Source organism: Pseudophryne corroboree, chromosome 2 (genome assembly GCF_028390025.1).
Source record: "Pseudophryne corroboree isolate aPseCor3 chromosome 2, aPseCor3.hap2, whole genome shotgun sequence".
Classification (NCBI taxonomy): domain Eukaryota; kingdom Metazoa; phylum Chordata; class Amphibia; order Anura; family Myobatrachidae; genus Pseudophryne; species Pseudophryne corroboree.
In genome coordinates this window covers 1,005,040,847-1,005,064,992 of record NC_086445.1, presented here as the reverse complement: position 1 = coordinate 1,005,064,992, position 24,146 = coordinate 1,005,040,847, and positions in this window count along the sequence as shown.

Genomic DNA, 24,146 nt, shown 5'->3' with positions numbered 1-24,146 from the left:
TGCCCAGATGAGTCAGCCCATGTGCTGCTTCAGCTAAACATGGAAGGTATGCTCTGGGTGCCACTGGTTTACCCTGTCCATCTGTCCAGAGTCCTGAGGACTCCTGGCCATATCCTTTTGACCTCCAAACTGCCTTTTCCTGTGTGGAACACAAATTTTGCATTTCACACAACTTCTGTGTGTTGATGGTATTGAATACCATCAATTGTGTGGTGTCTGCCTGTCTGGGGGTACCAGCTGCTAACTTAGCAGCTTTGTCTGCTCGGCTGTTACCAAGTGATACTGGGTCTTGGCTGTATGTATGTGCTTTACACTTGATAACAGCCACTCTGTCGGGTTCCTGTATCGCTGTTAGAAGCCTTTTGATGTGAGCTGCATGCGCTACCGGTGTACCAGCTGCCGTCATGAAATTTCTGAGGCGCCATAGGGCTCCGAAATCATGGACTACCCCGAAGGCGTATCTAGAATCGGTATAGATATTGGCTGTTTTGCCCTTAGCCAATTCACATGCTCTGGTTAGGGCAACCAGTTCAGCAACCTGGGCTGAGTGAGGTGGGCCTAGCGGTTCTGCTTCTATGGTGCCTTGGTCATCTACGACTGCGTATCCAGTACACAAGTCTCCTGAGTCCGTCTGTCTGTGACAACTACCGTCAGTGTAGAAAGTAAAATCTACATCTTATAGTGGGTTGTCACTGATGTCAGGCCTTGCCGTGAAATTTTGGGTCAAATATTCCATACAATCATGTGTGTCATCCCTTGTATTAAATCCTCCTTCCCCATCACTCTCATCCTCCACCCTTTGTGCCTGTCCAGGCACACCTGGGAGATATGTTGCAGGATTTAATGCACTGCATCTCCTTATGGTGATGTTTACGGGGGCCATTAATGCCAATTCCCATCTTGTAAACCGCGCTGATGAGACGTGCCTGGTTTGGGCAGAATTCAGCAAGGCTGACACTGCATGTGGTGTATGAATTGTGAGGTTGTGTCCTAGCACTACATCTTCGCTTTTTGTAACTAGCAATGCTATCGCAGCGACACTTCGCAAGCATGTGGGGAGGGATCGCGCTACCGTGTCTAGCTGAGCGCTGTAGTATGCTACCGGCCTGCTGGTATCACCGTGCTTTTGGGTTAGGACGCCTGCCGTGCAACCAGCACTTTCTGTTCCGTACAGGTCAAAGGGTTTCCCATAGTCTGGCATACCTAATGCTGGTGCCTGCGTTAGGCACTGTTTAAGTCTCTCAAATGCCATCTCGGATTCGTCTGTATGCGAAATCCGATCAGGTTTGTTTGATGAGACCATCTCCTGCAATGGTAATGCTAGAATGGAAAACCCTGGGATCCAGTTACGGCAATACCCACACATTCCTAAAAACGTTCTGATCTGTTGCTGGGTTTGTGGCAGAGTCATGTCTCTAATTGCTTGAATTCTATCAGCGGTCAGGTGTCTCAGTCCTTGTGTTAGACAGTGTCCCAGATATTTTACTTTAGGCTGGCATAATTGTAACTTGTCTTTGGAAACCTTGTGTCCTGTGTCTGAAAGATGAAACAGGAGCTGTTTCGTATCTTTCAGGGACGCTTCCAGTGAATCTGAACACAAGAGTAAATCGTCCACATACTGTATCAATATTGATCCACTCTCTGGTTGCAAAGACTGTAAACAATCATGCAAAGCCTGTGAAAATATACTTGGACTGTCTATGAAACCTTGCGGTAATCGAGTCCATGTGTATTGGACTCCTCTGTATGTAAATGCAAACAAATATTGGCTGTCAGGATGCAGGGGTACCGAGAAAAAGGCGGCGCAGAGGTCAATAACAGTGAAAAATTTCGCAGTGGAAGGGATTTGCATAAGGATGACAGCTGGATTTGGCACTACGGGGAACTGACTCTCAACTATTTTGTTAATCCCCCTTAGATCCTGTACTAGCCTGTAACCCCTCGCCCCACTCTTTTTCACAGGGAAGATGGGACTATTGGCAGTGCTGGATGTTCTTACCAGAATGCCCTGTTGTAGCAAGCGCTCTATTACGGTGTATACTCCTAACTCCACCTCTGGCTTCAGAGGGTATTGTGGGATTTTTGGAGCTATCCTGCCATCTTTTACTTGCACAACTACTGGAGCTACGTTTGCCATTAATCCAGTGTCTTGTCCATCTTTAGTCCAAAGTGACTCTGGTATTTGGGATGTCATTTCTTCTACCTGGGATGGATTCCTATTTATCATAACAGTATGTGACATTAATTTTGATGGGGAGTCTAGCATGTCTCGCACTTCCTGAGCGTGATTCTCAGGTATGTCTAAGAATACACCTTCAGGAGTACAATAAATGACGCACCCCATTTTACACAATAAATCTCTTCCCAGGAGATTAGTCGGTGCCGATGCCGCCAGCAAAAAGGAATGCTTGGTATGCAAAGGCCCTATTGTAATCTCTGCTGGTTTGCTAACAGGGTAGTGCTGGACTACTCCCGTTACTCCCATGGCTGGAATTGCCTTACCAGTGGTTCTCATGCCCACTGTCGAATTTATCACTGATTTGGCCGCCCCCGTATCTACAAGGAAGTTTAATGATTTACCAGCTACATCGATTGTGACCTCGGGTTCACTTCCAAGGCTTGCAATCAATTTCACTGGCTGCAGATTACAGGTGTGGCCACACCCCTATTGGGTATGGTGACCTCCCTGAATCGCGCTGGCAGCAACTACTTGAGAAGGGGGTAAATGGGAACTACCAGAGACTTGCCAGTCTCTTTTTGGGGGATACCTTTTTGTTTCCCCTGCATGTGGCTCATGACTCCGTCTCTGCGGTCCCTGATCCCAATTTCGTGTGTCATGTCGTCGTCTAGGGGGTTGATATGACTTTTGTGCATTTTTCGATCTACAGTCTCGTGCAAAATGTCCCTCTTTATGACAGTAATAACAAGTTACCACATTTGACTTACCCACAGGGTTTGGAGATTTATACAAAGGTTGCCTTGTGGTCAGGGCCTGTATACTTACGGCCATTAACTTATCACTTTGTGACTCCCTGTGTCTGGTGATATTCCGATCGTGATCAATAGCAGCCTCTCTCAAAGTAGCCACCGACAGACCTCGCCAACATGGTTGCATGGTCTGTACCCTTGTCCTCAATACCTCCTTTAAACCATCCATTAACACAGATACTGCTACTTCTCTATGATTGGCATTTGTTTTAATGTCTTCTATGCCTGTGTATTTAGCCATTTCCAGTAGTGCCCTATGAAAATACTCAGCAGCTGTTTCTGACTCTTTTTGTTTTATGGAGAAAATTTTGTTCCATTTAACTACAGCTGGAAAATACTCTTTTAACTGTAAATGTATCCTCTTTACATTGTCTTGGTTGTACACATCCGTAAGGGGTACATCTTCATCTAATTTACAGTCAGCTAAGAATTGTGCTGAGTCGACATTGGAGGGTAAACATGCCCTCAGCAATTTCTGCCAGTCTTTGTTATTGGGCTCTACAGTATTCCCTAGATCTCTAATGTATTTCTGGCTAGCAACTAGATCCTTCCTAGGATCAGGGAATTCAGACACTATTGCTCTTAATTCCATTCGGGAAAATGGGCAGTGCATGGCAATGTTTCTGACAGGAGTAACTCCTGAAGTATCCGTTTTCCCATTTGGCACTGCTATTACCCTAACGGGATTAAGTTTAATAACATCATTCTGAGTAGATTCTACAGCTTGTGGTGAAATGGTTTCAGCGTAGTGTATGGTGCCGTACTTACCCGTTGATACGACCTCACCTGTCCCTCCGCTAGGGGCCTTGGATACTAATCTTACGGGTTGGGTCGTGCCCACTGCTGTTTCTGATATGGTGGCTGCTAGAGAGAGTGCCGATAGTGTTGTTGACTCGTCCTCTTGATCACACTCCTGGGGAAAGTTTAAAACAGGGTACAACTTGCACGGGTTAATATTTGCATTACTCATCTTATTCATATTATCCTTAACATTTATACAGTTACTAAGTGCCTGTTTATTACACATTAGTGCGTCATTCTCTGCAACCAACTTCTCTCCCGTTATGTAAGGTGGCGGTGGTGCCGTAGCTATCAGTTTCCTGATAGGGTTAGATCCAGCCGCCTGAGCCAATCCTCTCTGTATTTCACCCTCCTGTTGCCATAACTGTAAGTAGTCATAATGTTTGATCCGTCTCTTTGTTGATTTAATGAGACATATCCTTCTCCTTAGATTTTGTAACACATCTGGGCTAAAACTACCTACCCGGGGAAACTTTTCCCCGTCATGCACAGTCATCCTTTCCCATTCATCACATAAAACCTCTGTGTGTGAACCGTATTTTTCACACATTACCTACCTTGCCGACCCGATTGGCCGGTTTACTGAATCAACCTGAACCAAGGTTGATCTCCCCCTACCTGAACAACTGGCCCCCATACTTGCAGGTGTTGCTTTCACTACCTCTGACCTTCAAATCAGGGTCTTCAGCGAACCCTTACAAAAACCAAGATGTCCGGGGCAGGCCGGCGGCGAAGTTTACCGAGTACTCCACTCACTCCTCGCCCACGTTGGCCAGTACTGCAATCACTGATTCAGAGCTGCTGTACCCAACCTAGGGCCCCTATGAACCTTTACTTACTGGGGCGTGTTGGACCTACCAGTCCCCAGCAAGTATCGGTTGTTGGATAGTTCCCGAGTGACCAGCGAACCTCCCTTAAAATAAAAAAAATTACACAAATCACGTTAGAGTGTACAAATAGCGTTTATGACCCCTTTCGTACGCAAATGGTACTGGTCAGGTTACTAACTAATGCACACAATTACGTGCGGTACAATCGTTCTGCACATAAGCAACTAATCTTATGTGCGGAGCGACCAGTGGAATCGAAAATTGCGGCTGCGAATTCCTTCAGCCAGAGCTTTAATGGCCTATATGGGTTCCGCACCAACCCTTCCCGGTGTTGTGCTACTTTTCTCTATAGCGGACTTCTTAGTCTGCTGTACCTAGACCTCCTGGTCTGTTCCGGACCTCCTGGTCTGTGCTACAGTAGACCTCCTGGTCTGCTATACTCTAATGCTCAAATTTATGTTTAACAAGGGATGCCTCCCAAGCCACCATGCACGTCACTTACATGTATGTACCTCACGAGAACTCGACTTCTTGTGGTTCAACCCAAAATTGTAGAAACTTATATATACAAACACTCACCACATGTACACTTTTATTTTATTTCTGCGCAGAAATTCCTTTTATTCAGTAAACAGTCTAGACCAGATGAGTCTCAAATTGGAGAAGGATCTATTAGCTTAAAATTTTGGACACTAAAATTGACTTGCGCTATTTATCGCGTTGCCTCCTTTTGGCCTGTTAAAAATAATACTATCATGTGATTTGAATTATATGGGCGTACCCGGACGCTCCGTTGCGTAATATACGCTACGTGCGTCGGCCTTTGTGTTGCGTACACTAGTCTCACCCTTTTGTTAGAAACACGTGTATGCCAGCCAGATATGTCCACAGAAATACAATTAACACGTTTATCAATGTAGATGATCTGTAATTGTATTCATCTACCGAGCACCACACAGGTCTCTCCTTGTATCTTAGGCAAAGCTGTGTGCGTGCTTTACAAATTACCCCTTAATGTATTACTTTTACTCTTTAACTACTAATAGCAACAAATCTTTCTTAGCACGTTATCAATTGTGAAATGGCAAACAGGAGAGTGATATGTGAAAATACACGGATGAAAAGAAATGCAGATGTATGCGTGCGTGCGTACGCAAGACAGAACAGAAAAAAAAACAGTTTTAAAAGACACTAGCGTATTGTTCTTACCTCCGGTTCCGGATTCCTTCAGCACCCTTTACTAAGCGAAGCAGACGCTTATCTGGTCAGCACTACGAGGAATATTACCTCCCGCCCTTTGCTGACCGATAATGTCTGCTGAAATTACCTAGTGCAGATATGTGAAGGACGGACGATCCGCCAATTGATAAAGCCTAATATTTATCTTATTTAAAACACTCTAAAAGGTTAAAGAACACAGTACGCAATTGACGTATGGAATACCGTAAGAGTACGCACGTTGCGTATCAAACGCTTAGCCGTGGTCGAGACGCACGAGCGGCACGTTCGCTCACGGCTTAGAGCGTACAGGCAAGCACGCTATAGGCTGCCGACTAACGTAATGATACGCTATCAGCGTAGCGGACGCTTGAGACCACGAGGAGATCACAAGCGGCGCTGACGCTCACAGTGTTAAATCTTTATAACTATACCATGAACAATATACTTATACTGTAAACCCTTGTGCAGCGATAAGGTGTAAATGCAACACAGTGTAACCTTGTTAGTTTAAAAGTTGTATGAGCGTATGTGACGCTCTGAGAACCCCTTAGCAATATAATAAACACTCAAATACCGGTCTAAGGGTCTAACGCCTTTTAAGGAAATGAATGAACGTTCAATTGCAAAAAGAATAATACAATACAAGTTATACACTACCATGATAACATAAAATACCTAACCGGATAACTATACATAAAATACAATAAAGATACAATTACTTTTAAAGGGGGAAAGAGAGAGAGAGAGAGAGAGAAAGTGAGAGAGAACGAGAGAGAATGGCTTATAACAATGAAGACAATATGATTGCAGAGAAACTTACGCATAAAGGGAAACAATCGCATGCGCCTTCTGGATGTCCAGCTCCCGATTATCAGTGATGAGAACCGTTGAAGAGAATAGAGAGCTGGCCCAGATCGGCTTGTCCTTTTATACACTACACACAATACAGTACAATGGCCCCTACATTCTTATTGTTCATTGGACACAGGAATTCGTCTTCGCATTATAACAAAAGGTCATAGGTTGATTCATACAGGTGGGCTGTGACTATTCCTAACTGCTCAGGTGGGTGGGAAACTGGGTTTCCCGCCGCATGGGTAATAAAGTGCAAATACAGTAAATGTTCATAAACTTCTTATGTCCATAACTATTCGCACGAGCGATTAATCCGCTTCAAACCAACACCGGAATATTGCTAATTAAATACTCTTCCGATGGATACTAAACACCACTGTATAACCCCTGTCTGACCCTTCGTATCAAACAAAGAGGGATCTCTTTGTCTATGAACATGCTACATTAACTAAACTTTCAGATTCTATCAAAGGGACCATAATCTACAAAATACATTATATGGTTAAAATATGTTACGATTGAGTCGCACGCTAGACGTATACAAACTCTACCGTAAATGTGCATACCGTGCACCCGCGGGTGCACGCAACAGCGAGTATGCGCACGCACGGGAGAGCTCATGCACGCGCAGCGGGGACACGCATGAGGTGCAAATATGGCAGTGTGTAGCGTGATATTTTTCTGACTTTGACACTATATATATATATATATATATATATATATATATATCTAGGGGGTGTTTTGCACTCTACTGTGTCTATAGACCCCCCACTGTAAAATCACTTTCTACCCCCCAGTGGAAATAGCCCATCCCCCATGGCAGAAGATCCCCAGCATTATCACCCCGCCCCCTTAGTGGTAATAGATCCCAGTGGCAGACCACCCACCACCAATCCCCACTGTCAATGGGTCCCCACTTTATTAATGTCTCTCCTTCCATGTTTATGCAATCATATATTTTTTTACATATTTACCCCAGCCCAAAAACTCCCCCTACCCCCACCCTTCCACACAAAAGATGACCCTCCCCCTTGACCACCCTCCCCCTGCAGTAAAGCCCCGCCCCCTCACCATACTGCGGAGATCAGTATATGTGTGTTGGTGGGAGACAACTACATGCAGAATGGATTTACCCCATACAGACAGAGGACACAGCGGAGTGGCAGTGTCACACGGGACGCAGCCATGACAGGTAAAGCCCAGCTGGCTGTGGTCACATTCGCAACTCATTTGGTATCGTCAGGCAAGTGGTTAATTCATATTAAGGGGTTTATTCATAAAGCAGTGAAAACTGTGGAGAAGTGAGCCAGTGGAGAACAACCAATCAGTATTGAAGTAACATTTATAATTTGCATACTATAAAATCATACAGAGCAGCTGATTGGTTGCCATGGGCAACTTCACCACTGGCTCACTTCTCCATTCTTGTCACTGCTTCATGAATAGACCCCTTAGAATAAAAGGTGTAGAACTCAGATATTGGTCCTGTGATAGAATCATCTATTTTCCCTGGATTCTTCGGTAATAGACCATTTTGCTGGAGCAGCATTAAACACAAGCCGGGCAGCGTTCTGGAACAAACATACTGTACACAGAAACCTACAGATTCAGATACTGTTTTATAAAAGCTGGAAATCCTAAGCGTATGATTCGCTCGATGATTTGTCATGGAGCTCGGACTGCGTCACAGATTTCGCACAGTTGCTGGGGAACGCCACTTGCTACAAAAATGTTAATGGATTGAATGCGCCAAGAACCACTTGTGCTAAAGCTCATTCTTACTTAGGGTTTATACATTATTTATTCTTTTGCTCACAGTGGTCTTACGCACCAAAATCACCCTTCTGTTCCTCCTGAAAAATAAATTGTTCACATTCCATGCGTTTACAGTACATGTTGCAGAGAGATGAGAAACTAGATTGTAAGGAACTGAAAAACAGTGTGCATCAAATGTATCATATTCATTACATCATTTATACTATGACACATCCAGATGCAATCCTATACTCTCGGCTTTAATATTGATGTACTGCAAATGTAAAGTAATTGTTTTGTATTTTTTTTAAACATATAGGACTGACGCTGTCATTAGGCAGTTGACTAGGGTGCAATGGTTGAGTGGCATCTAAAACACTGAATCACAGTTGCTGACTTCCTGGATGCTGTCTCTGGGAGAGAGCAGCCAGGGCAGCTCACCTGGGGGAAGGAAGGGGGGCAGCCTATCCACACCCGGCATCCTGCACTCCGGCTGCAGCAGGCGCCGTGGGCTGTGTGGGCGCCCGCTGCAGTCGTGCCATTGTCAGAGATGCTAGAGGTTCTAATTGACCTCTAGTGTCTGTGCGGCGCTATGGGAGAGACGTCATGAGTGTACCCCTAAACCACACACACAGCGAAGCCTGTAAAAATAATTTGGATAATGATAACCCTTTTATTTGGACGCAGTTATATAACAATATGTGGCACAGAAGAGCACACCCCTGAACCACACAGGGCAAACCCTACTAAAAATTATTTGGATTAAAAATGAACAACCCCTTTATTTGGAGTAAATAATATACAGCACAGGACAGAACCACTGGACTTATACGCCAGTACACCTGGATTTATACGGCAGTATCACTGGACTTATACAGCAGTAATACCACTGGACGTATACGGCAGTATCACTGGACGTTAACTGCAGTACCAATGTACTTATACGGCAGTACCACTGGACTTACACGGCAGTACCACTGGACATATACGGCAGTACGACTGGACTTATACGGCAGTACCACTGGACTTATACGGCAGTACCACTGGACTTATACGGCAGTAATACCACTTGACTTATACGGCAGTATCACTGAATTTATATGACAGTATCACTGGACTCATATGGCACTATCACTGGACTTATACGACAGTACCACTGGACTTATACGGCAGTAATACCACTGGACTTATATGGCTGTATCACCGGACTGAACTTATATGGCAATACCACTGGACTGGACCTGTACGGCAGTACCACTGAACTTATACCGCAGTACCACTGCACTTATATGGCAGTACCACTGGACTGGACTTACTGTATACGGCAGTACCACTGGACTTATACGGCAGCACCACTGGACTTATGGCAGCACAGGGACACCACCACTGGACTGATGCAGGACAACACAGCACCACTGCATTGGACTGGACTTATACAGCAGCACTGGACATATCGCAGCAGAGGACTCCACTCCACCACTGTGACTGGACTGATGCAGCACAACACACCACCACTGGACCGATGCAGCACATGACAGCACTGGAATGACAAATAAAACAGAGCAGGTCGCCACACCACTTTCCAGCACAGACAGACACTGAGGAGAGAGACACTTCCTCTCGCTACACTCTCCAGGACTGGAGTGAAAATGGTGGCAACGAGCGGCTCCTTATATGAAATCCAAAACCCGCGAGAATCCGACAGCGGGATGATGACGTTTTGCCTCGTTCTGGTTTCCGAGTATGGCGGGGAGTCCCGAGCCGGGCTTGGATCCGGGCTCGGGACGTGAAGTTCGGGGGGGTTCGGTTCTCAGAGAACCGAACCCGCTCATCTCTACTAATATCCTATATAATAATAGGCTAACGCTGCTCCTCACCTCAAGTGTTTTGCGCCAGCAGCCACTAGATGGCGCCCGACAGAGAAATTCAGGTGTTGCTCCGTTTGGGCGCGCACAGCCTCCACCACTGACATGACTGTTACGTTGTTCCATCATTTTGACGGGCTGATAACTAGTCCATGTATAAAATGCAGCACACTATCCCATATATACATGCAATCACTGGTATCACTAGGAGAGTGCGGGGGTTGTGAACTGCACCAGGTGTCACCGTTCAAGGAATTCCAGAAATGCTGGGCACGCTCCCAGACCACGAGGGGTATGCTGGGAATGCCCCCAGACTGCAATGAGGACAATTTGGGCATACTGGAGGCATGCTTGGCATGCTAGAGATGTGCAGGACACACCCCCAGACAACGAGATTACACCCCCTTTTCAGGTGAATATTTCGCTCACTGGGTGTCACCGACCCCAGTGACGCCACTGCATGCAACTTCAGCAGTATTGTATTTAGAGGTCTTGGTGCACCTGGCAAAGTGAAGGACTTGCTGACATGCAATACAGCGCCATGACGTCACATGTGCTACACTTCTGAGACTGTGAGGGTGCCCAGAGCAAGGATCTTGGACCAAAAGTCAAGGCTGAAGTAATTTACTGAAGGGCTTCCCCAGCGGTGGTGGTCGCACATTCCACTGCGATTAAAAGTTATGGTGGGTGGCTGATTGCAATTTATTGGCTGGTTGCAATGGGCTACTTTTCAACTGGCCCACTTCTCCACTGGTTTCACTACTTGATACATCACCAACTTCAAAACTTTATCACAAAATCCATCTGTTTTTATTTTTAAAACAATGGCACAGATTTATCAAGCCATGGAGAGTGATAATTTGCATGGTGATAAAGTACCAGTCAATCAGCTTATAACTGTCATGTTACAGGATGTTTGAAAAATGACAGTTAGGAGCTAATTGGTTGGTACTTTATCTACCGTGTCATTTATCACCCTCCAAGGCTTGAGAAATCTGGGCCAATGTTTGACATGAAATCAGTGCTACTTGATGAAAGGGCAGAATGACTGGCGCTCAAGTGCGGGACTATCAGTAGGACCAGGATGGCACTCGGCAGGGGTGCCGACCAAGAAGGGGGTGCCTTGCTCAGCCACCCTCCTGCCCTGCCATGTTTCAAAGAATACTTACAGTAATAGCCAGGCTTGGACTGGCCCACATGGGAAACCACCGGTGGGCCCAACTGCCAGGGGGCCCACCTCCTGATCTAAGGATCAGGTTCCAGACTGTGCACTTGAATTATACATCATACATATGTTACCTTATACTGGACTATGGTGTATTTTCTACAGTGCATTGCGGTTATTAATCTGGTACATTATCATGCATGCAGCAGCTGAATTTACTGTATATATTTATGAAGGGGCCCAGACGTTGCACTCTCTAATGGTTAATCAAACCAATGATGTGGCAGGCCACACCCCCTCTGCAGACTGGGACACCCCTAAACATGGGCCCCTACCACTGCATTCCCCCGGTGGGCCCTACATGCCCCAGTCCGACACTGGTAATAGCTAGAATCATATGTATTCTTAGACAGTATTAACAGCTACAGTCGTGATAATGAGAGAGGCTTAAATTTATCTATTTACAATATCAAAATTAGTATAATTAGTGGCAACATTTTTAGTTTGTGCATGGATAACGATACTTACATAAAATTGCTTATGCTAGTGGTAGTATGAATAAATCTTCTTTATTGCTGTGTGAAGTATGTAATTGCAATTTGTACTCAGCATAAATATATAATCAATCACTGATGCCATCACAACAGCTGTGTGAGGCTGCTAAACGGCGCCTGATAAAAATGTCACCAGAGCCGGCTCCTATTATAGAATCCTACAAGCTGAGATAAGAAGAGGTATGTGCAAACAGACAGGAAAATGAAATCACACGCGCGGTACAGCTGATAATCCCCACTGAGAACACAACAACGCAGAGAAATCTGTTACCGTGTTCCTGTTGTGTCAAGGTTCCAGATTGCAGTAGCATGGATTATATCTTACATTAACACCTCACCTATATTGCAAACATAATGAAACACCATAATTAATATAGAGGTGATGAAACCCTCTGACGGGGTGTGATAGAGGATCCCGGCGGTTGGGATACCGGCAGTCTCATGACTTACACTGGCATCCCGATAATTAGAATGCCGACAGGGGATGGGCTAATTATTTTACCCATCCCTAGTCCCTAACCCTGACCCACCTGGGGTGGTGGCAAGGGCTAAGATAGTAGGGGTGGCGCTAGGGCTAAGATAGTAGGGGTGGTGGCTAGGGCTAAGATAGTAGGGGTGGTGGCTAGGGCTAAGATAGTAGGGGTGGTGGCAAGGGCTAAGATAGTAGGGGTGGTGGCTAGGGCTAAGATAGTAGGGGTGGTGGCAAGGGCTAAGATAGTAGGGGTGGCGCTAGGGCTAAGATAGTAGGGGTGGTGGCTAGGGCTAATATAGTAGGGGTGGTGGCTAGGGCTAAGATAGTAGGGGTGGTGGCTAGGGCTAAGATAGTAGGGGTGGTGGCTAGGGCTAAGATAGTGCGGGTGGCAGCTAGGGCTAAGACACCGGGGGTGGTGGCTACGGCTAAAAACCCCCCTAATGGCTTACCCTGACCCCTGCCCCCAGTTATATCATGGTTAAGTAGCTGGTAACAGGGCAGGTAAAGTGGTAATTGCATGAGACTTGGATCCGACTGCAACCAGGGTCATCTTAATGTATAGGCACACTAGGCAACTGCCCAGGGTTCCACGATGTTTGGGATCTTTGAGCAGGGGTGGGCTGGTGCCTCCAGGGCATCTTTTGCGAGGCAGGTAAAGAATGCTTGTCCAGTCGCTCTGATCAGATTGATCGGCAGTATTCTCTTCCTTCCTTCCTGCCTGCTTCCAGACAGTGAATGCTTGCTGATTGGTGGATTGTTTGAGCTATCCACCAATTAGAGTGCTGACAGCAACTCACTGTACAGAAGCATGTGGTGTGACTGTGAAGGCGTGGGACAGCAGGAGAAGCTATGATTTTTTTTTAAATGTATTCCAGTGAATGGGTGGATAGGGCCCCCCAGTGCATTGCTTTACCCAGAGCCTACAATGCTGTGAAGACGGCCCTGGCTGCAACCAAGTGAGAGGTTGGAGGGAAGGAGATGAGCAATCGATGACCTGCAGAGACGGACAGATACTCTAGATCAAAGGGAGTGGCATGCTCACCTGCCCGCAATTTCCCCTCATTGCTTGGTGTTGTGTCCATTAGTGTTTGGGTAATTGTTGCTTGTATGCAGTTGGTGGTGTCTCTAACATAAATCTACCAATAAGGCCCATAGTTGTTATTTTTCTAATACTTCTGTTTTATTTTTGTTGGATCTTCATAGTCATGGTTTGGGATCAGAAGGAAAATGCACATCAAAAATGATAATGTATGTGTTGTGACAAGAATCCAATTAATAACTGAAAATTAAATATATTGCAAGTAATTAATGATCCCTTTGCAGCATATACTGTAGATTCTTTTAGCTTTCTTCCAAGAATCTGGGAGTTAATGGAATGCTTTTTATTCTCAAAGTCTTCTTTGAGATGAATTCTTAGGAAATGATATCACCACCTACCAGGGCCATTTCTAGACCTTGTGGTGCCCAGGGCGAAAGTTTACATTGGCACCCCCCCCCCCCTCCGAGACACCAAAATAGGGTTAGTGGTCAGTTTTGCTCCCTGTAGTTTTTCCCCCTGTAGCGTTGGGCTCCCTGTAGAGCTGTGCCCACAGTAGCTGTTGTGCCCCCAGTAGCTGTTGTGCCCCCTGCAGCTGTTGTGCCCCCAGTAGCTGTTGTGCCCCCTGCAGCTGTTATGCCCCCCTGCAGCTTTGCCCCAAATAGTTGTGGCCCCAGTAGTTGTGCCCCCCTTAGTGTGCTCCCTGCAGCTGTGCCCCCATTAGTTGTGGCCCCAGTAGTTGTGCCCCCTGCAGCTGTGCCCCCATTAATTGTCCTCCCTGCAGCTGTGCCCCCATTAGTTGTGCCCCCTGCAGCTGTGCCCCCATTAGTTGTGGCCCCAGTAGTTGTGCCCCCCTTAGTGTGCCCCCTGCAGCTGCGCCCCCATTAGTTGTGGCCCCAGTAGTTGTGCCCCCTGCAGCTGTGCCCCCATTAGTTGTGCCCCCTGTAGCTGTGCCCCCATTAGTTGTGGCCCCTGCAGCTGTGCCTGCATTAGTTGTGCCCCCTGCAGCTGTGCCCCCATTAGTTGTGGCCCCAGTAGTTGTGCCCCCCTTAGTGTGCCCCCTGCAGCTGTGCCCCCATTAGTTGTGGCCCCAGTAGTTGTGCCCCCTGCAGCTGTGCCCCCATTAGTTGTGCCCCCTGCAGCTGTGCCCCCATTAGTTGTGGCCCCTGCAGCTGTGCCCCCTGCTGCTGTGCCCCCATTAGTTGTGGCCCCTGCAGCTGTGCCTCCATTAGTTGTGCCCCCTGCAGCTGTGCCCCCATTAGTTGTGGCCCCAGTAGTTGTGCCCCCCTTAGTGTGCCCCCTGCAGCTGTGCCCCCATTAGTTGTGGCCCCAGTAGTTGTGCCCCCTGCAGCTGTGCCCCCATTAGTTGTGCCCCCTGCAGCTGTGCCCCCATTAGTTGTGGCCCCTGCAGCTGTGCCCCCTGCAGCTGTGCCCCCATTAGTTCGTTGTGGCCCCAATAGTTGTGCCCCCATTAGTTGTATAAAAAATACTTACCAGCCCCGTTCCTGCTTCCCGACCACTGCACTGTCTCCGCCGCAGGCGCCGCTCCTCTGATCTATGGGAGAGACGTCATGACTTCTCTCCCTTAGCGCTGCACAGAAAGGTCCTCTCCGCGAAAGGAAACTAGATGCTACCTAACTGTGCGTCTAGATTCCCTTCGCGGAGAGGACCTTTTCAAACCCGCCGCCGCCATCCTAGTTAGTAGCGGCTCTTGCCACGGCGGCAGCGCCCCTGGGACAGTCTCGCCCGGGCAAAAGTACTGCTTGCCCGTGGCAAGAGCCGCTACTGCCACCTACTGTAGGTGTCATAAACAGTAAGAGTCAACGGAACCTATTGTCCTCCTGTAACTAACTAGCAAGTAGTAATGAAGTCCAATGCCCTGTAGCAACACACAACGTAGATCTGCTTACAGTACAGTAGCTGCAATGGTTTAATACTGGCCACTACAACTAGATTCATATAGATAGAATTAACTAGAGTTTCCTGCGCAGGAGCAAATACTGTAGCTCTATGTGTTAGTGTCTGCCTGCGATGTATGAGGTTGTGAGTTCAAGTACTCAGTGTGACATTGCTAAGCAATGTGTGTTTTGAATACAGGGGATGTAACTGAATTACAAGATAAACATTATATTGATAAGAATTATATTTATATGAAGCTTTCCTCCATTAAGACTTAAGGCACTGTGGAGGGTAACAACATGTAATACAATCAAGGATGGGCAGCTAACTTGGGCACACTGCACTAGTTACAGTCAGGAAAGACAACACACACAGTACAAATATATTGATAACCAACAGCGGGTGCAGCTGGCTGGTTCTCCCGGTGATCAGCAGCACTGTGTGTATCAGGTGCTATGCAGCACCCGGGGCCAGGGCTGCCAACAGAATTTATTGGGGCCCAGGACACACTGACACGCACACATATAGCCACAGTTCCGCTCCCCCTGCAGCCTCCATAGCTTACCAATCTCGGCAGCAGCGGTCCATGTGTGCATTGAGGGGCCCGGTGGCAGGAGTGTTGATTGATCGGGACCACTGGCAGACGAGCATGAGGGAAAGACCCAGCAGTGCTATTTTGAATTCAATGCTGACCGTGAGCCAATTGGAGCTCGCGGACCGGCAACCAATCAGAAGCTGTCACCTGGGCTGAAGCCCTGAGCCCTGCATGAGACTCAGCATAAGGCTTCACACATTCCTTCTAAACCCGCCCCCAGACTCCTGTGAAACTAGCAAATAGGAATGTGATGCCTTATTCTGAATTCCAGGTGTTGCACGGTGCCTGATGCACACAGCTCTGCCGATTCCCGGGATAACCAGCCAGCACATACATTACATACAACAGAACACGCGTTTCTATAATGAGTGCAATGTGTGCGGTGCATCTGGGCCCCTTGGTACGGGGGGTGGGGGGCACACCAGACACTCTGCACCCATGTTTTATTACTTACCTTTCTGGAGTCCCGCAACAGAGCTGCAGCTGCAAATCACGAAAAAATGGCCGCCCCGCATGTGCAGCCGGGATTTAGTCATAGGCAGTAGACTCTGTCACTAGTCCATGAAGGATATGAATAGGAAATTTCAAGAACCATTATATTTAAAATACAAACGGGAGATAAATGAGGTGGATTAGTAAAGGCAGAAACCTCAGAACAAAAAGTCCATAAAGGGTATTTCTAAAGCCTTTCATGTTGCGTTTGGTACTTCCAACTTCATCAGTGGCATTAATACGTCTCACAAAATGGATTCCACCATGTGTAGGTAATGAGGATGATGCATAATTGAATGCAATTCCGTTTTTCAGATGGCTTTGTGTGCATGGCCTGTGGCTGAGCGTGCAAATCCGTGGGCTGTGCAGTCCTACGGATGTCAGACGCATCTGTACTTATGACTTAAGGGACAATGGCCCTCATTCCGAGTTGTTCGCTTGCTAGCTGCTTTTAGCAGCTTTGCACACGCTAAGCCGCCGCCCTCTGGGAGTGTATCTTAGCTTAGCAGAATTGCGAACGAAAGATTAGCACAATTGCGAATAGAAATTTCTTAGCAGTTTCTGAGTAGCTCGAGACTTCCTCCTACACTGCGATCAGTTCAGTCAGTTTCGTTCCTGGTTTGACGTCACAAACACACCCAGCGTTCACCCAGACACTCCCCCGTTTCTCCAGCCACTCCCGCGTTTTCCCCTGAAACGCCTGCGTTTTCCGCACACTCCCATAAAACGTCCAGTTTCCGCCCAGAAACACCCACTTCCTGTCAATCACACTCCGATCACCAGAACGATAAAAAATCTTCGTTAGGCCGTGAGTAAAATACCAAACTTTGTGCTAACTTACTTGGTGCAGGCGCACTGCGAACATTGCGCATGCGCAGTTTGCGACTAATCGCTCCGTTGCGAAAAAAAACTAACGAGCGAACAACTCGGAATGACCCCCATTAGACCTAATTCAGACCTGATCGCTGTACTGCAAATTACATTGTCCTGCGATCAGATAGTCGCCGCCCAGGGGGAGTGAAAATTTGCCCCGCGCAAGTGTGCAATTGCATGTGTACGCTGTGCGAAAATTCCCCTCAGTCAGCGAACAGCTGCAAAACCCTTCGCCTCACACTCACCATCGAATGTTTTTCCCATTCTGTGCAGTGTGTGCAGTCTGTGCGTAGCTCAATACTCCAGTACAAAGGAATCAGGCTGATCGGGGCCGGAGGTTGATGTCACACACCCGCCCTGAAAACGCTTGGGCACGCCTGCGTTTTTTCTGACACTCCCAGAAAACGGTCAGTTACCACCCACAAATGGCCTCTTCCTGTCAATCACCTTGCAAACGTCTGCGCAATTTAAATTTTCGCACCATCCTGTCGCTGTTAGGCAACGCGCATGCGCATTGCAGTGCCTACGCATGCGCAGTAATTCAATAATTGGCTGCTGTGCGATTTCGCACAACAGCGGTCAGGTCTGAATCGGGCCCATAATAATAACTAGGCTTTAATGGGGCATTTGCATGTAGACTTAAGTTTAATGTGGGTGGGTCAATGAGATGTTCACAGAATTGGGGGTATGTAGTGTCGTGCCTATGGGTAAGTGCCGCTGTTCCCAGATGGATCATTTGTACCAGGAAGAGGGCTGGTGCAATGCACACTGATAAAGATGGAAACTGTGAAATTGGGTGGCATTTGATATGCCGGCTGTCGGGATCCCGGCGCTCAGCATACCGACGCCGGAATCCCTACAGCTGGCATACCGACAACTATTCTCCCTCTTGGGTTGTCCACGACACCCCTGGGGGGAGAATAAATAGCGCCACTGTGCCCGCAAGAGGCTCTTTTGCGCTCACCCCGATGCCTACAACACGGCGGTTGGGATCCCGGCGCCGGCATAACGTAGTAGACCCTGTGAAATCAGTCTATGGATTGGGGCGGTCTGGCCATAGAGATGCGTACAACTCACAGTACTGTAAATGGCTAAATATATGTATTATGCACACAATGGGGGAGATTTATCAAAGCTTGGAGAGAAGTAAAGTGAAGAGAAATAAAGTATCAACCAATCAGCTCCTGCCATTTTTCAAATGTAAAATGACGGAAGCTGGTTGGTCAGTACTCTGGGGTCTATTTATTAAGCTTTGGGAGTGATAAAGTGGAGAGAGATACAGTACCAACCAATCAGCTGCTAACTGTCATTTTTCAAACAAAATGTATTTTCTTGTTAACAGTTTTTAAAACACAGCCGGTAACATGTTAGTTAGGAGCTGATTTGCTGGTAATTTATTTCAGTCCACTTTAGCTCTCTCCAAGGCTTAGTAAATAGACCCATCTCTCTCTCTCTCCAAGCTTTGATGAATCTCCCCCACCATCAGCAAAATTTTTTGGAATATGTTATTCAATGTCTGTATGTGAAACAATATAAACCGGTGGCGTTCACAACACCATATAAACTACCATTTGTCCTTAAATGACATTTAAATACTGGCAAGTGTTAAAAATGATAAATTCCGACGTTCGGTATATTTACACTGCACCATGTTAGGCGCTCACTAAAACATACTCTGTACTGCACAGAAAGTGCTGAGCGGACAGAAGTTATTCCGCTGTTCAGGATTTCGGCTTATTTTGAGGCTGGAGAGCTAATAACCCGTGCTATTATTTGAAGGATGGCTGCGCATGTAATTACTTAAATCGTTTCTCATAGCTTTTAGAACTACATAGACTTGTGCGAAATATGCTGCAGGCTATTGCCCCACCTGGCAGGGGTAAACTAAACAGTGACTCTTTCGGATGTATACACCCAACATGTGCCAAGATTAGGGTCGCTTCCACCTTCAGATGTCTTCAAAGTTGACTTGTACCTTTCTTCCTATTCTTTATACTCAGAATAACACAACAGATGTCACTCCTACAGGCCTCTGAATCTGAGTGTACGGATGGTGTCAGCTGCAGGATTTTAGGATTCTTAGGTAAATGCTAGATTTGTGAAAGCTTGGAGAGAGACAAAGTATCCAACAATCAGCCCCCAACTGTCATTTTTTTAAAACACGTGGCAGGAAGGAGCTAATTGGTTAGAATTGTATCTGTCTCCGATTTATCTCTCCAAGCTTTGAAAAATCTAGCCCTCAGTTTTTGTTGGGTAGGAAGCAATATTTAAATGAGATTAAAGGGTGGAGAGTGTTAGAGGCATAGTTACCTGGTTTGCAGGTGCCACACTGTTTCTCTCTAGATTTTTATTTTAAATGAATGACTAGAAGCCAGTGGCCCTCATTACGAGTTGTTCGCTCGTTAGCTGCTTTTAGCAGCATTGCACACGCTAGGCCGCCGCCCTCTGGGGGTGTATCTTAGCTTAGCAGAATAGCGAACGAAAGATTAGCAGAATTGCGAATAGAAAATTCTTAGCAGTTTCTGAGTAGCTCCAGACCTACTCACAGATTGCGATCAGCTCAGTCCGTTTAGTTCCTGGTTTGATGTCACAAACACGCCTTGCGTTCGGCCAGCCACTCCCCCGTTTCTCCAGCCACTCCTGCGTTTTTACCTGGCACGCCTGCGTTTTTTAGCACACTCCCTGAAAACGGCCAGTTTCTGCCCAGAAACACCCACTTCCTGTCAATCACACTACGATCACTTGAGCGTTGAAAAAACGTTGCTCGAGCTTGTGTAAATCTACTAAGTTTTGTGTTAAATAACTAAGCGCATGCGCATTTTCCGCCTAATCGCTCCATTGCGAAAAACGGCAACGAGCGAACAACTCGGAATGACCCCCATTATCTCTATTTTATGTCTATTTCCCACCACTGAACACAACAATATCATGATCTCAAGGTCTAAGGGATAAAAATATCTACCTCAGCCAGTGTTCTACTCAAAGTCGCACTGCCCAAAACAGTGACATCCTACTTCTGCCAACACCCATCGAAAGACAGCAATAGGACCCCAAAACACTTAAGTTACCAAAATGTACCCACTGGTGCACACAGAGCCGGTTCTAGACCTTGTGGCGCTCAGGGTGACAGTTTCTTTTGGTGCCCCCCCATTTAAAATATCGACAGTACAGCCAGAGACAGGCATCAACACATAAGGGCATGGCTGAACACTGGCTGAGGTGTGCACAGGTCGCTGACAATTTTTTCTCATCAGTGAGATATTGTTATCACTTAGGCCCTCATTCCGAGTTGTTCGCTCGCTAGCTGCTTTTAGCAGCTTTGCACACGCTAAGCCGCCGCCTACTGGGAGTGAATCTTAGCTTATCAAAATTGCGAACGAAAGATTAGCAGAATTGCGAATAGACACTTCTTAGCAGTTTCTGAGTAGCTCCAGACTTACTCGGCATCTGTGATCAGTTCAGTCAGTTTCGTTCCTGCTTTGACGTCACAAACACACCCAGCGTTCGCCCAGACACTCCTCCGTTTCTCCAGCCACTCCCGCGTTTTTCCCAGAAACGGTAGCGTTTTTTCGCACACACCCATAAAACGTCCAGTTTCCGCCCAGAGACACCCACTTCCTGTCAATCACAGTACGATCACCAGAACGAAGAAAAAACCTCGTAATGCCGTGAGTAAAATACCTAACTGCATAGCAAATTTACTTGGCGCAGTCGCACTGCGGACATTGCACATGCGCATTAGCGACTAATAGCTCCGTTGCGAGAAAAATATAACAAACGAACAACTCGGAATGACCCCCTTAGACCGTAGCGCCCCAGGCAGTTGCCCTGCTTGCCCGCTCCTAAAACCAGCACTGGGTGCACATTATGCTCTTTGTTGTTAAAAGTGAAAACATCAGCCTTCAAATGGTTAACGCATCCTGTCCCTAATTATTTTCATAAGGATGCGACAGGTTCCTTTAGAGCAGGGATGGGGAACCTTCGGCCCTCCAGCTGTTGTTGAACTACACATACCAGCATGCCTTGCTACAGTTTTGCTATTTGGCCTTGCTAAAACTGTTGCAGGGCATGCTGGGATGTGTTGTTCAACAACAGCTGGAGGACTGAAGGTTCCCCATCCCTGCTTTACAGTACCAACGACATAACTTATTAATTTTAGATTTAACATAACAAGGCTTGGGATATAATAATGAAAATAACGGCAAATAACAGAAGTGCAAATACAGTCATAGGCAAAAAACAAAAAACAAAAAAACAATTCCAGAGAAATAACACTTATGCATTATAATCTGTATGCCAGGAACCAAGCACAAATTAAATGGACAGTCCTGCAATTTGACTTCCCACAGCCGACAAATTTCCCATCATCCACAGGGTATATATTGTAAACATTTTCCCTGGTTAAAAAAAAAAAAAAAAAACAGTTCAAACCTTTTTCATTATAGGATTTTCCTCTGATAGCTCACAGAGGGCCTAATTCAGAGATGGATGTAATGCAGGGCCGGATTAAGGGCCAAAAGGGCCTGGAGCTGAAAAAATATAAAAGGGCCTATTGTGAGAAAAGGAAGAGGTGTGATTAGTGCTATGTGGGTGTGGCCAGAGCCATGTGGGCGTGTACACCCCTCACTATCAGCTCCAATGTCTACCTAAATATGTAAAAATATAAAAAATAGAAATGCAAACGTAATAGTTATGATTTATGGCCGACCATGTGTCCAGCTGGTGGCTAGTGATCATCATGCTGCCATGAAAGTAGGCCTATTTTTATGTGGAGACCTGGAGCTGTAGCTCTATCCGCCCCATTGTTAATCTGGCCCTGATGCAATGCCAATATTTTCGCAAATGGACGACATCTTTTCTACTGTGCATACCTATGATTTGCACTGTGCATGTGCTACAATGGTTTTGCTGTGGCGCTTGCAGTGAGGATTTATTTGCAAAGTGATTGACAGCTAGGGACCGTCTGTCGGTGGTAACGGTGGCTGGTGACTTCAAACGCCGGTGTATCATGATCATTTTGGGGGAGTGTCACAACCTGCAACTGTGAACCCATACGCTGTTAAAATTGCTTTGGCATCTTATGTCCAATTTACATTCTGCCACTATTGGCCACCATAGATTGTTTAATGCCATGGATGGTAATCACTGATGGCATCATCAGTAGCTTAGCTTACCAGTCTATCTGGCTCCCCTGGACATAACTCCAGAGACTCCACCCTCTGACCCCCACTGAAATGGGAACTACTCCTGGAAAATGGGAACATATGTTACCCCTATGGGTTGGGACGAAATACGGGCAGTTCCCGTCAGTCATAATAAAACAGTGGGATCCCGATGGTCAGAATCGCGACGGATTGCGGTAAGCATTTTTCCCTACCCCGCCCTAACCCACCCCTCCCGCAGCCTAACCCTAACCTCCCCTTGCTGGAGTCTAACCATCCCCTCCCACAGCCTAACCCTAACCTCCCCTTGCTGGAGTCTAACCATCCCCTCCCGCAGCCTAACCCTAACCTCCCCTTGCTGGAGTCTAACCATCCCCTCCAGCAGCCTAACCCTAACTTCCCCAACCCCTCATCCTATCCCTAACCATCCCCTCCCGCAGTCTAACCCTAACTTCCCCACCCAGCAGCCTAACCCTCCCGCAGCCTAACCCTAACCTCCCCCACCCCCGCAGCCTAACCCTAGCCTCCCCCTAGTGCCTAACCCAAGGTCATTACTTACCTTTGGGATCAGTCGGAATTCTGACAGTTGAGATCCCATTGTCTGTATTCTGACTGTTGGGATCCTGACTGCGTCCCATCCCTATGCTGCCACATAATTAGAATTAGAATACTTATGCAGAATATTTTTTTTCTCTATTCACCTCTTTTTGGGGTTATAAGGTCTACTCCCCGTTTCACGATTAATTCTCATCTATGTTTTATTTTGTTTCTCTTTATTTCTTCTCTCGTGCCTCTTATCTTCAAATATTAGTCATATTTAATGATACTAATATATCCAGAGGTCCACAGCGCGATGCATTTGCCGTATAATTATTTCTGTCAGCATTGTGACTCAATAAGGATGACTCACGTACTGTATGGGATGACCTGATTTCTGAGTAAGCAATTAGTCTGCATTTTCATTGTAAGCAAGTAATAGTTCTCTGCTACCGAGCCAAGAGAGTACTGAGAAAAGTCGGCAACGGGGACAGTCTCCCCAAACAACAGCCCAGACATTGATTACAGAATGAATCAGAATCATTTTCCCCTGGAACATCCTGTGTCCCCTCTAATGATACCTCTTTCTGCACCTGGTTCAGAGGTGGATGCTTTGCCAATATTGGGGGTCATTTCGACCCGATCGCTCGCTGCAGTTTCTGGCAGCGCAGCGATTGGGTCAAAACTGTGCATGCGCCGCCGCTGCGGTGCACCGGCACATGGCAGCCGTCGTTGCCTAGCGATTGCTTCTGAGGCAGAGGTGGTCGCTGTGCGGGGGGAGGCGGCTGGACGGCGGCATTAAGCCGCCGTTTACGGGGCGCGGTCCGGCCAACATAGGTGTGGCCGGACCATTGGGGGGGCGGTCCACGGCGGCTGCTGTGGGCCGGGGAGCAACGAGTAGCTCCCGGCCAGCACGCTAAAGCTGCGCTGGTCGGGAGCTACTCTTGAAGGGCAAAAGGCATCGCCGCTGTGCGATGCCTTTATACTTCTGCGGGGGGGGGGGGGGGGGGGCGGCACTTATATGCGGGGAGGACTAGCCCTGTGCT